Source organism: Achroia grisella, unplaced genomic scaffold, assembly GCF_030625045.1.
Source record: "Achroia grisella isolate CSIRO2021 unplaced genomic scaffold, CSIRO_AGI_Agris_v1 utg1179, whole genome shotgun sequence".
Taxonomy (NCBI): Eukaryota; Metazoa; Arthropoda; class Insecta; order Lepidoptera; family Pyralidae; genus Achroia; species Achroia grisella.
The window spans coordinates 1,294,857-1,310,203 of NW_026712591.1; the positions used below are offsets into that span (position 1 = coordinate 1,294,857).

Sequence of the window (15,347 nt, forward strand, 5' to 3'; positions counted from 1 at the left end):
TATATATTATGAAAATACTGATCTTCATATTTTTAAGATAAGTAGGTATGATATAAGAAAGTATAAGAATATTGTCTGACAGGCTATCATTATGAAACTTTAATAAATTGCCAAGGGCCAATGACTTTAGTTGTAAATCATTAGGACTGGTTTCGGGTATCTGAAAAGTTAGTAAATTTATTATATTAGAGAAAGTAGGAGTAATCACACCATAAGTATCTATTACATAGAGATAGGTTATGTAATTAGGAATTTAATATGAAAATTCAGTACGCGATAAGTGTATATATTAACCTTTCTTTTATAAACTTATAGGTAGTTAAAGTTACAAGTATGTGATTATTTTGAAACGGTATCGGTTATTTCATACACACTTTCGCTGTAGAAAAAGATCAAATTTACTGTATAACTTGACTTCATACATTTAGTTGGGCAATAGCTTTACTATTTTTATTTACGTGCCTTTGATGTATTAAAACGAACATTGAATGCAAAGTATACTTGTAGTTAGTTTTAAATTATTATTTCTATATTGCCACATCTACTGATTTAATTCTATTCAGTTTCATTTTCTGTTAGCTCCGAAGTTATCAAAGTCGATTTAATTAATATCTCATCAGGGAAGTCTCGATTGCTCATTGTTGGTCGGTTAAATGTAATCTGAAGTCCGATTCAAGTACTAAAGTCACGTATTGATAATAGTCGTATCGACATACAAGCCTCTTTATAACTATAGATTATTAGTCTTCTGTGAAAGTAATGGTAACAATGTATTTTGATTACTGTTACTACTGTATAAATTAATAACAATTCACATATATTTTTTATTAATTATGAGTATGATATTTTCATGAATGCCCTATAATTACAATTTTTAATAGATACTACAAATGTCTTAAGCTTCGTTCGGGCGGAACCAATTAGTTTCGATTGTCAAGTATTTTTTTGTAAATATACATTAATTTGCTTAGAAATATATAAGGAACTCTTCCATAAAATTTTGTATTTATTAAAGTGTATTGACTGTTAACTCAGTCTTAAGTATGGTAATAATAACAAATTTTTCAAGCTTTGTGTCAAAAAGTTAAAACTTATATAAATAAATTTCAAAAACTTTTTATTACAAATTGTCAAATTTCGAATATATAATAATTATAAAAAAATAATATATTCGTAGAAGAGATGTTGTGCTCTTTACCATATCACAGGGCACATTATTGTAGGAATTCTATACTTTTGTCCACTTGTTGTTGATACTTCTTTATTTTAAATCACTATTCGTATCATGCATGAAGAAGAGCTGGCAAAAAACTCTTTTATACTTTTTTATCAGTTTTCAATATGTCGTGTTACCATGACTCAAATCATTCGTTCTCACAACACTACACAAAGGGACCGACGTAGCGTGCGGCGACAGTACCTCTTGTCTGAAGTTCAGGTCGCGAGTTGACAGTGTCTTGAAGCAGTGTCTCTATAACTCACCGATGCTACAAGCATAGACTGGAATTACTGTTGGCATAAACATTAAATCCAATATACGACAACTCTGATATATGTACCCGCAAATTTATATAGATTATCATCATTAACATTATTCCGAGGTGATAAAGTGGAAGTGGAAGTGAAAGACATTCAATTAATTGTTAAATGGAGGAAATTATTTCTCCTCTGACATTTTATTATTTCAACTCATTGTTGTAATTTAATAAGTTCCGGATAAATTGGGATCTCAATTTAAAGACCATCCATTGTTTATAGTAGAGTATTCGGTATAGTGACGGCGAACTCATTATGTTGTGTAAGTACTGATTCCATCGCCAATTCTTTAAATCCAAATTTTTGATAAACAGCTAGTTGGGATTTAAAAGTAAGTTTCGTTTATAGTTAACATCTATTGTAATATAGTGTTTCTATAACAATGTACAGAAATTTAATTAAATTACTATGTTATCTATCTGTATTGTACCGACTTTATCTGGAAGTCCTATTTAGGGTAAGTACGATGTATTTGTCGCAGCGTCTCGCCTCGACCTCAGTACGGACGAAGTCGAAACAATTGTCGCGTAAGGCTTTAAATTGTTATGCATAGTTATAAAATTATGCATAAATGAACGTAAGCTTTAAATAATATACTATTTCATATTTTAATATAGAAATCTACTGTCCTGGTGGCAAATGCTTGATTAAAATAACAATTGTTTTAACGTCAGTATTCAGTGGGTTAGTAGTTAGCGAAAGTATTTTTGTTTTCTCTTGAGACTCGGTCTGGTTTGCGTCTCAGATGCCAAACGCAGGTATAGAATTTCTTTTACCACTATCCTAATGAAAGTTATTAGAAAATTTATTTTTCTAGTATCTTTCGTTAAAGTTTTTAGTCGAAGATAGGGTTTGTGTACGTATACATTTTGAAGTATAATGAGGTCTAGTTTGTTTGTCTTAAAAAATATATTTAGATAATAATTCGTTATATTTATAAAAAAAAGTTCTATATCTAAATTACTTTCATCTTATAATTAGGATGTTTATATATTCTTTTTTCTAAGCTGTAGGTATTATGGGTGTCTCTCTAGATTGACGGTTGTGTTTTATGATTATGATTTCTCGTTTTCCATGTACTTTAGTTTAACACACATACATACGTTTATAGCTCATAGCTTAGTAAATGTTTACTAAATTTGTATTGAGCATGTATTCATATGGGAAAAAAACTGTACACTTAATGAGTTCTGGTATGCTACACGGAAAATGTATTAAGAGCATGTATATCGAAACAAATTCGTATCTGTTATGTCACTCATTTGTCAAAAATATTTGTACAAAATCTTTTTCATCATTGTATTATGTCTACAGAATCATAGAGTAATTTGCACATAAATCTTCACTAAGAATATTTATAACTTAATTCGTGTAGTGGTTTTCAAGTTGAAAGGCTATTTTTTAGCGTCATTGCATTTTTACGTTTTGTTCTTTCTAATGGTATAAATTTTAATCAGACCCAAGCATTTAAAAATAATGAAAACGACCTATTTGATTGTTTAGAAATTGCAGTTGTTGATGCTTTAACCTGAACATTTATAAGTATATAGTTATATTTACATTGTATATAATGATTAATGTTTATCTCTCATAACTGGTTATGTTTAAGATGTCTCTTTTTTATAGAAGGAAAATATGCAATTCTTGCTCATAGGGTAGTTCTAGTTATTATCCATTGGATAATATCGATGATGAAACTTACCTATGATTAGTGAACTGTCGCGATGTTGATTACACGATGTGGGGCGATGACTGACCACTGGTTACAAGTGGGTTAAATTATTATCTATAGAAATTGCCTTTTGCAATAATACGGAAACTGCTGCAATTCTTTGTGTTACTGAGGATATTATGAGACACAATAGTTTGGGAGCATCGAACTAGAACTCATATAACGTAACTGCAGTTATGAATGTTATGTCACTAAAAGTACATATTGAGGTCGGCAGTAAGTGTTGGTCATTAGGCCGCGATATTTTGAGGTCTCAATGCCATAGACGGAATAAAAAGAGTGGCAAGTAAGATAGCTAAGTGCATTGAAGGTATCTCGACATCGCAGTTGTTATATATTTCGTGTATTGTCTAACAATAGATAGACACATAGAATATGTCACTTTTTATGTAGTTAATATTAAACTATCAATAGATAGCAGGAGACACTATGTACGACAGATTTTTATAATAACATATTACAGAAATAAAGATTATTATTATTAATACTATTAATATACATAGTAGCTATTGTTAAAATATTTATAGATAACTGAGTATTGTGAATACGAGGTGTACTCATTTCAAGGAGCGAAGTAGCGAATAAAACTTAATGTTATATTGTTCTGTAGTACTGTTGTTGTTTTCAATATGATCATTGCGAATTTATTAGACAAAGTATTAACAATAACAAAGTGCTTAGGTCAGCTATAAGTGTGGCATAATAGTGATAGTAAACAAACATATAAAACTCTGAATATGCTATCTCTGTGATTTGTTAAGGAAAGGTATAAGTTTTAAAATGCTGCTCTACTTTATTTATTTCAAGCACAGATAAGATTATATGATATTTATGTTTTGAAACGCAAACAAGCTGATGGTCAGGAACAGTAAGACAATATCGGCATGTGTCACTGTTTGTAACTTTCATGCTTTGCTATTACAGAGGCCTAAGACACCATGCTGCCGTGCCATGAAATTTTCATGTATCGTATCTTACGTTCAACTGAAATACAGCTTACAAAGTAAATTGTTCGGTGGCAGAATTGGTCAAAACAGGTACCGGCAGAGACGACTTTGTAAGGAAGACTCCTTAGTGTGATTAAACTGTGAGAAAGGGATTGTATTTTCTTTTAAATTAATACAAAATCAATGTTGTAATTGCCAAATTTCTCTTAATTTACGCCGTATCAATTCAATTAATTGACAAAGTATATACTTGCGATTTCAATACAAGATATATATTTTTAATGACATTTAATATAATATTTTTTTGTCCAAAATAATTTGATCAACTGTTCACAACTTTCATTAAAGTCCTTTCACTCCTACTTGATACATTCGTTTTTAAGTTGTCGTTGAAATCAATACTTGGTAGGTAATTGGTTTGATTTAATTTTTTATAAAGTACTTTATCAATAGGTTACCACAATAATTATAATATTACTAATATATACACTTTAATCTAATTATTCACTCTAAATGTTTTAGAGTGAAAACGATAAAACGGGCAACATAGAGTCGGATGATTTACAAATAGTTAAAGCCACAATATACCTTCAGTTGTAACTAATCACTGGAAAATAAATGTTATGTTGCCCGTTTTGTCGTTTTCACTCTGAAACATGTCTAGGATAAATTTGATTCGACGACCTGCTAATGCAGCTAGTAAATTGGATATATAGATAACTTTATTATGTGGTGTGTTACAACGTAAATTGAAAATTTAATATTATTAGGAAATTCCAAGCATAGTTTTTTAAACTTCAAAGATACTACATTTATATTACTTCATTAATATAAAGCGACATTGTTCACAATAAAAGATATTTACCTATTGCAAAATCATATAAGCATATATGTCGAATTTATAAATGTAATTTGTGACTGTGAACTTCATATTTGGTAATCTTCCGGTTGGGAAGTCAACGTTCAATGTATTTAGTTGGTATTATTATTAAGTGCTATGTGTTAACAAGTACACACTTGTATATCTAACATCAAAAGCAGTAGTTTTACTAAGGTACAGTGTTTTAACTTATATTTAACTCATATAGGTAGTAGTTAAGAAGGACGTAATAATCAATTATATATGTACGTTTAAGTATGTAAACTTTACATTGTTGTGATGCGCATGTTTGAAATTCCGTATTACAATACCTATTGTATATATATTACCTCTATACGGAGGCCGTTAAGTTAATAGGAGCATAATATTCTGCAACACTTGTGTAACATTTTTTACATATTTATCCACTGAGTGGATATCGCAGGCAATGCCGTATCAAATACTCTTGTGTAATGTAATGAACTTTCGCACATCACTGACTCTTCCTGTATAGGCTATTGAGCTTATCTACTATGCTATTATTATGACATTAGCAATCTCCGTAGTTATTTCGAATTTATTAACTGAAAACATTTGATTACTAGAAAAATATAAAATACATAACTTCTACAAATCATAAGTGAGTAAGGCAGAGACAGTAAGACATAAATTTTAAGAGAAAGCAAAGTTAGTTCTCTAATCTTCAAGGGTAATTTAATACCATTTGCCTATAACCTATTGTTGTTAACTGTTCATGGGTGTTTATTAATGTTAAGAAATAAATTACAAAATTACATTTCATTTGTGACCTTGATATATACAAGCTAGTGTCATTTATGTGATTGTTATGGTGTTTATTGTTACAAGACACGAAAATATTTGACAGGGTTTTGGTAATTTCCAATAAGATATAATGCTATATTTATTATATAAAGTCGTTTGGATATATATAACTGATTATCGAATAGTGGGTCTCACATAATATATACGTTATTTTTAAAGACGATGATTAAGATTTATTTCAACAAATAGGTTAATATTAAATTTATTTTATTAATCTCTTAGATTCGAGAAAGTAAAGTTAAATCAGTAATTTAATGAAAAGTTTTTAGAATAACTGTTATTCTAAAAAACTTTTAATTACATTACTGATATTACCTATCTAAAACATAGACCACGCGTACAAACCTGCGTACTTCAAAAAATACATTTTAAAATTAGGGATGCAACATCGTTCTGATAAAAATCGATTTTTTAAAACATCGATGTTTACTTGAAAAACTTCGATTTAAATATATATAGTTAATAAGAGCGATCTATCGATGTTTTTACCGATGTCTTATTTTTTTAATAAGGATACTTTATTAAATAACCCTAACATTAACAAATTTGATTACATTAAATACATACACTACAAAACCTGACGAAAAAACAAACCAACATAACCTAACTTGGGGTTTCACAAACATTTTTTTTTTTATAAACCACGGATAGGTATAGGGGTATCCCTATACCTATCCGTGGTTTATAAAAATAAAAGTCTTGTGAGTACATACATATACAAAATAAAATAGTTATTAGTGCTATAGAATAATATTGTTACTTGTAAAAAGACGAAAATACCATTAATTTATGACAATACTATATATATATATATATATATATATGTATATATATAATTAAGGTAGATTACTCACAAGGAAGATAATTGCATTACTTAAGAATTATTAAATATATTTTAGAAATATCCATATTTTTTAAATAGAAATTCAAAAAGATTATTAATAAAGATATATTTTTCACAATTCAAATTTTAGCGGCTGATTAATAAGATATATTACAACACCATGGACCATACCAATTCACCGTACTCCATTTAGTTCTTTTTTTTTTAATATACCTACTTGTCTAAATTTTTTATATAATTCATAATATTTTATATAATTTTTTTTTGACGAAAGAAAGGTAACGTTTTATGAGACATTGACGCTCGGGTACCTTTATGCAATTTCTGCTTAATATAAATAAACAATAAAAAAGTGTCATTAAAACAATCAGTAAATGCCATTAGTTAAACACTTTCACTATTTCTTGTCGCGTCTCCCACATTTATTACATGGTAACATTTTAATAACAGACTTCAGTTTCCTGTCATTCTGTAGCGGATGGACTATGAGAAAAATAGAAATTAAATGTTGCAAACGTTAATTTTGCGAATCAATTTACGCAACGGTTGTTTCAGCGGGTCGTAGCGTGAGAAGCACTTAACAAAAATATACTTGTTTTTAATTATATTATAAAACCCTGAGGACGTATTTATATAATATAATAACATACGTAGTAATGACAGTTTCCTTTGAATTCTTTTTGTATTCATTATCAAAGGAAGATACAGAGAGGCTTCAAAATCATAACGCTAACCCCGTATAATATTTTAGATGTACATTAAGAACCAATTCTAGGAAAATGACTTGTATTAATGTAAATAATTATTTGTTTTTATAATATCTTCGACATCTAATGATATGAATTATTCGATTTCGAAAATATTATAAAAAATATTGACTTTTATTTCAATGACAATAATCTTCCTTATTAAAGTATCGATACCAGCGATACCAATTTTTTTTTCTATAATAATTATATTTCTTAACTTAACAATATTGGCTATTTGTTAAAATAGAAAACAAAATATCAACATACTTATACATAAGATGTAAGAATTACGAATGTTTATATTTGCATAAATTTTAAAAGATAAACCTTCAAATGCAACAGATAAACACTTGACCTGAATGACTGTACAGTAGTAGAGTATTGTCCATGTAAACTTTATGGTGTTAAAAATTTGTACATCTGTGACTTTACTTTCTCGAAACCAAGAGTCTGGTTCATTCTGTGTAATGCATATTTTCAGATGTGTGTATGTTTACAATATTTTATGTATTTTCGAAGGTTCCAGTGATTAGAAAGCGATGCATTTTGCAAGCGACTCGACGGGCCCCGGGGGCTTGCCTAATGCGCACGTGCCCCGCGTATCTAGTGGACACAACAAGGTACGCGACAAAGAGTGGTATTGTGTAATGTACTGATAGCATGGACGTATCTGATACTGATCAGTATCTTCAAATAACTGGTTATTTGAAGTGTGTAACTCTTTGGCCGATCAACCCGCGATACAAATCGCTGAAGTTACAGACTTTTATTGCAGCATCATTAAATTTTTTTTTCATAAATTCCTTATGATTGACAGATAATTGGTAAAGCCGAGGGAAATAAGATAAAAATTGAATGCAGCAAATGTTGAGTCATAAAATTACGAGTACGAATAACATAGGCAGACAAGACGGTGTGTTAAAGGCCGTCATTACACACTTCTCTTGCTTCATCTACTTTCATAACTCGTCTCATGCATACACACCGATGTAGGAGACTGTTAACTTCTTTTTCAGACAACATGGAATAGTTATATACTTAATATGCAATTCAGTACACCGTTGTTCAGTAGTGTTTTGTCGATAGCAAGGTAGGTTAATATGTTATAAATCTGAAATTTATAGATGGAATATTGATATAAAACTCTTGTAAATTATTTTTTAGAGGGATTTGCCATCAGGGAAATGGGAGCCTTAAAAAACATTAAAATATATAATTATAGGAATAATATAAAGGATTGGAAATAATCATAAAGGACATACTAATATAGTTGCATGATATCCATAAGTAAATCTGACATATTTAGTAGTTAAGGAAGAAAGTATAAAGAATGTGTAAAGCTCTTCGACCTTTAAATAAGTACCTATACTTTTTATCGTTTATGTTATTAAAAGAAATTAGTTCTCAGGGAGGAGGCTTTTTCTCTTGCCAAAGATCTAAATTAGAAAAGAAAGTAAAGTAGCATAAAGATGAAGTAAAAATTATATTATATAATTTTTATAAATAATTGAGATGACTTAGCATAATCGGCTTTTTGTTTGTTATTTAATTTTTTGTGATGTAAAAAATATATTAATTTTGGTGTGCTAAAATAGAATGCAAGCCGTAATGGGTAGTTTTTAACGGTTACGTATTTACTGAGCAACAAACGGTTGCGCTGTTGCACGGACGCGAGTTTTTGCGTTATTCGCCTATGAGTTATACAGACGGAAGCGTTTCCTGAAATTGTAGTAAATATCATATGCCTTTGTATTTGTTCTTACACCTATGACATTGGATCATTATGTATTATTTTTGCATGTTATTTAAAGATACTCGTAGATCATCATTTTATTTATTCTTAGTCTTAATTATTACTAAAATAGTAAACTGATTAAGAATACATTTTAATGTTTCATAAGGTTTTCACAATCAATTTTATGTTACTTTGAAATCGTATCTTTTCGTACAGTCGAAAAAAATGTTATTAGGTAAAACTAAAAGCGTGCATATAGTTCTACGCGCGGCGTAGATGCTACAGTTTTTGATAGGTTGCACATATCTTTTGCAAGACGCGCCAGTTTCATATTTAATTCATTATGTTCGAGAATGATCCAAATCGTTGCTATATTACTGGTCACCTGCCATGAACGTGTAAAACGTTATGCGCGGTTATAAACCGGGTTTGTTTTTGTAGAACCTGCTACCTAGTAGCAAGAAGTTACGATATACATTCCAATCAAATACATTTTCTAACTTACCTAAGTTATTGACATCAGATTTTGAACGACTCCCTTGCACCCTTGACTTATATTTAACTAAAAAACACTTCTGATAACGTTTTAAATAACAGAGCACCCACATAAATAATCACGGCCAATATGAAACCTGCTATTGATTTTAAAATAAAACATATATTGTAAGCATTAAGAATTTTAAGTGCACATTTCGAATGGAAATGGATTTAAATATGATAACGTAATATCGGAACGTTGCCGAGTGTTATAAGTACGGATTGGTAGCACGCGCGTGTGCAACTTGGGAAAGTACTCCGTGGACTGTCTTGATCGGTTTAGTACCGCGCCAACGACGCAGACCGGCCGCAGACGCAGCACACTTTCATTATAACCTGCTGGTGCACTCTAATCTAACTTTGAGTAAGTAATTATTTCATTAAATTATATAAGCGATTTGCAGTCCAAAAAGTCGGAATGCTTGCTTCAGTCAAAACCGTTAGAGAGAGGGGAGGAGAAATTATAGAAGAATATAATAAGAAATTGTAGAAATTATAACAAGTGCTAACTCTTTACCCCTGCCTTCGTATGCTTTTTTGAGGAAAAACATAGCTTGTGGTCGCCTATATGACATACAAGGAATCTTTCTTCACGTCAAATTTCACATGATTCGTAATTCTGAAACACACAGACAGACAAACGTTTACATTTATACTATTAGCGTGAATTTTGAATATATTTATAAAATGTTAAGAGAAAGGATACCTATGGGCTATATGTACTTACCTACCTACCTATTTGTTTTCTGCGAAATGACTCTCACAACAAAATCAAGTATTTATTCCGCGTATAAACATAGGTGATATAATGTTTTTATTTCCTGCTATAGAAATAAAAATGATGTGAAGGTGTAGACAAAGGAATGTGTGTGAACGAGAATATATATAATAATTGATATCTACATTTATTGTTATTTTGTCTTTGAACTACAATAATATATAAAACTGTTAGTCATTACTATGGGAGGTAAGTAGAGCGTAAAACCTACCAAACAAAGACTCTATGGCCCTGACATAGAAATGCGGCAGAGTAACTATTAGAATATAAGAATTTTATTCTAACTTTACTTATAGTTATTACTAACTAGGCCACAATTCTATTAAATCTTATTTGTATTTGGCTAACTCGCCCAAATCATGTGTCACATGTTCCTCATTTTTACATTTTACATAGCAGCTTAGATCCAATAGTGATAACGTGGTATTATATGGCCTATAGCCTGATTCTACTAATGGGCTGTCCAACACTAAAATAATTTTAAAAATCGGATCAATAGTATTGGTAATTACCTTGAACATCCAAACTCACAAATTTTACCTCTATATAATATTAGTATAGATAAATATATTTATTTAATAATATTATTTATTGCAATCGTACAAAATTTGTTACAAAATGTAGTTTTACCTACACATTATACATATTTTGGTGTCATCATAGTACAATTATGAATAGTGAATGTTGAACAACTAGCAGGTATAGCACGCCGCGCCGCCTCTCTTTCCCATGGTCGCGGGTTCGCTCACCGCACAATACAAACATTTGTATGATGAGTATTTCTTTGCAGTTTATGTATGTATGTATATATATATATAAACATAGTATTTTGCATTAGTTATGTAGTACTATGTAATATAATGTATGTTAGTAGTATATCAAATACTAATTATAATATATTATCATATACTTTATACAATTTTATAATTATACCGCACCTAATATATCACTTGTCACCTTCTGTACTAAATAATTTAGAAAAGGTGGAGGGCCAAGACTTTGCCTGTTACAAATTTCTGAATACAGACTTCCTCTATAAATGTCTCATATGTTTATATAAAACATTACAAACCTCTCTCTTGTCGTTATTCTTCATAATAGTCATATATTTACATGGTATCTATTTTCGCAATACCTATATCAAAGATACTTAATAGGTGCTATAAATAAATGTTACAATGTTCAAATACATTTACAGAAATAAGTTTTATATCGTAAAAATAATGTCATCTGTCATACCATTTAACACAATATTCGAAAAACGGCACCGATTTGTCTTTAATAGCCTTCTTTATGCAATAACTTTATATATAGGTAGGTACTTACTAAGAATTGTGATTTTAGGTCATTTGTTCTAGGTGTAATGAGGTCTTTTCCTATTTTGTAACTTGATCAGATGCGCTGCAATGAGGATTATATCACAACGTTTACTAGATGTAGTGAATGTGGAATTACGACAGACATTGATTGCTTGTTCTATATACCATAGATATGTTTATTATATCGCTCATTATTATAAAGATATAAGGAGTAGATACGTAAACTAATAATTAAGTTTAATAGAGTTATGTAGTACGTTATAACCAGTGCCGGATTAGCTTAGTTCCAAGAGAAGCAAATACTATGGGCCCCGTGTAGTAGGGGGCCTCGCGCACTCACTACCTTCTAAATATAAACTACAATAAAAAAGACTAAGTATTTTTTAAATTTGTAAAGGATAAACGAAGCCTAAGATTTGTTATTTGTGAGAGTTGATTTTTTAACTCTAACTTAAGAAACTAATCCTAACTATAGGCCTATTGAAATAATTTTCTACAGGCCCCGCGCTTGCCTAATCTGGCACTGCGTATAACGGTAGTTGCAAGCAAAATGAAGCAAGACTGTAATCACATACGACTGAAAGCTTTTCTCCTTTCTATTAGACACATACTATAACAGAACTTGGATTAGGTCTGTACGTTTATATATATGCACTTTAGTGAGTAGTTAGTTTTAGACGTGAAGTGCGTGATTTTATTAATCCTAAATTATCACTGAATGACTTTTTGTACTTTTATAGTTACTCACGCAATGGTGACAACAACAACAAAGGACAACAACGCTTTGCTCCCACGTTTTATTTTGCTATATTTGCATTGAGAAATTGAGACAACTTCGCAATAACTTATTTCTTATATGTAGTCTCGCAATAGTAACAATAGTATAAAAAAAAATAATGAATAAGTAACAATAATAACGTTTGACCATATCAATATATGTAAGACTTATTATTCATGTAGTATAAATAATTTAATAATAGTATATAACATAACATGTCACGAACTTTAATACATATTTTTTTAAGTATAGGAGCCAACAGAAAATCAGCGCAGCAGATTTATCTGTAGCTTTATGTTGAGTTGGTTGGTATTCTTGTACCTTTGCTACACATAAAGGCACCTCCATTTATTTTATTTGTATATTTTAAAGAGATGGACGGACTTTGTGAAAGATGATATGGTAAGAAGGGAAGTAAATAACGCGATGACTGCGAACAGGGATGAATTGAAGAGACATACATATTACGCCGATCCCAAATAAATGGGATAAGGAAGAAGCAGATGATGATTTATTTTTTCTGTACCTCATATAAATGGTGAATTTATATATATACCTAACACTACATCTTTAAAATTATTTCTAACTAATCTTATTAGAAGACGATAGAAACAAGTTAATTAGCTATGATTCTCGTAATAATGCAGACAAGTGCCACTCATGTATGTGCATTCTAATCCTTGGAAAGTGTTGACGTAAGCATATGGTTAATATCTATTTAAGAATCATTAACCAATCCAATCAAAACAATGTTTCTCATAGTAGTTTTGTTAGATTTTCCAGTTTTCGAAAGGTTTTTCCAGTTTTATATTAGAAAATAAAACATTATTAATTAAACAACGAAATTGGGCCAAAATTTAGTGATTGCTAGCAATTTAAAAATTGAGTTTACACTGTCACCTCTTAGTGCAGATGGCTCTACCTAACAACGTACACACGAAGTAAAATTACACTCTGTGGAATATTAAATGTATATTTGATACTATCACAACTGTGTCGATTGCTACAATAGCTCTAGGGATATTTAACGGTATATAATATTAGAAATGTTTAGAATATTATGGGTTAGCATTGTGGGTAAGCATTACCATTATTCCAAAAAGTCAATAACCTCAAACTTCAGGGCATTGTATTCTTGTCTCAGATAAAATGATATATAGGATGTAGGTACGAATAGTACGTACATATTAGGTACAACAATAATGTAATGGGAAATATATATGTGTTCTTAATGTTAATATATTTTTCGTACAAAAACATACCAGTTATTACGTATACTTCTATAAAATATTAAAAATAAAAAGTAGCTGTTACAGCTTCAATCAAAGTATACTATAAGGGTTCAAAGAACTGTGTTAGAACCCAATTAATAAATACTAATATAATAAACAAATTATAGTATAATATTCCTTTATTAAATATATATATATAGAAATACTAAGCCCTGTAACAATAATGTTGATAATTTAGCACATTATCTACCGTTATCATTAAGGGCAAGCTTGCCTTGAGTTTCGTCATGGCTGGTGTCTTGTTCCGTTTACGTTAGCTCATATGACATCCTGGGGATGAATAGGAGTGCTGATAGTATTTACTTATTCATACCTTTATTAGACAGAGCATTATAACCATTCCTACATGAATCATCGTCAGTTTCGTACACACAGCAAATAATTCGGCAATATTTACTATTCACTACATTATTATGTACTTACCTATTTAATGCTATGCTATAAAAATAGTGAAGTTCAAATATGTAACCGACTATGTAACTTTAAAATATTGGCTTAGTTACGTAGAGAACCGATGTGCCAAGGCCGAACGAGCATTAACGAATTGTTTGAAATCGTATTGATTCGAAGTTTGTAATTTGGTGCAAATAAAATCAATTAAAAAAAAATTCTGTTAACCCATAGATATATGTCTATAAAAGAATTTCGAAATCGCATGCACTTTGTTAAATATATCTTACTGAATATATCGTCTAACAGTTGCATTAAATTTCCGATAAATGTATCTACGATAAATTTATATGCAACAATGTTTAGAGCATTAGAGCATTGACTACCATTAGGTACATAATACTCAAAAATGATCAATTTTATAATAGGTCATAATATGTCATACTATATTCTCCTGCGCAAACGCTGGCGATGCTCCTGTGGAAATTAATGCTGAAGTCAAGTTTCTCGAGTCTAAAAGATCTCTCTTGGAAACCATCGCCGTTGCTGGTGTTTTCATCAGGATAGGCTAACTGATCTTAACTCATGCTTATTCTATCATCCTCCACTAGTGCCCTTGCATCGTATAACGTTAGCGTAGTTAGGGCAGGGCAGGATGATAATATCGTGAAAAATTCACTAGGAATTTCTCTATTGATTTCCAGGGGCAGCCGCGTGGGACTAACCGGCTTAACCTGACCTGGTACATTGCTAACAAACCTCAACAGGCCACACTACTAACAAATCCCTTTCTTTAAATTTCAGACTAGATATTTGTAAAATAACGGGTAGGTACCTAGTTAAAAGATAATGTTTGCGGAGTATACTGTAGTTTGTACTATGTGTAATGTTTAAGTAAGGCCAGTCTGTAGCCCTAAGTAAGCTTAACAAATGTTTACAGATTTTATCAAAATGAAGTGGTAAGTTACACCACTATAGGTACAAAGGTAGTATATAGGTAGTAGGTGC

The 15,347-nt window shown here is 30.4% G+C and overlaps 1 protein-coding gene across 2 annotated transcripts in view; it reads right to left on the reverse strand.

Annotated features, from left to right (window-relative positions):
• Positions 1–10,040, reverse strand: part of LOC131852484 (pancreatic triacylglycerol lipase-like) — a 32,907-nt gene extending 22,867 nt beyond the window's left edge. For both annotated transcript variants that reach the window (XM_059203160.1, XM_059203153.1), the window contains exon 1: positions 9,751–10,040. The gene's annotated coding sequence lies outside the window, so the exon portion shown is untranslated. The remainder of the gene's footprint in view (positions 1–9,750) is intronic.
• Positions 10,041–15,347: the final 5,307 nt, after the last annotated feature.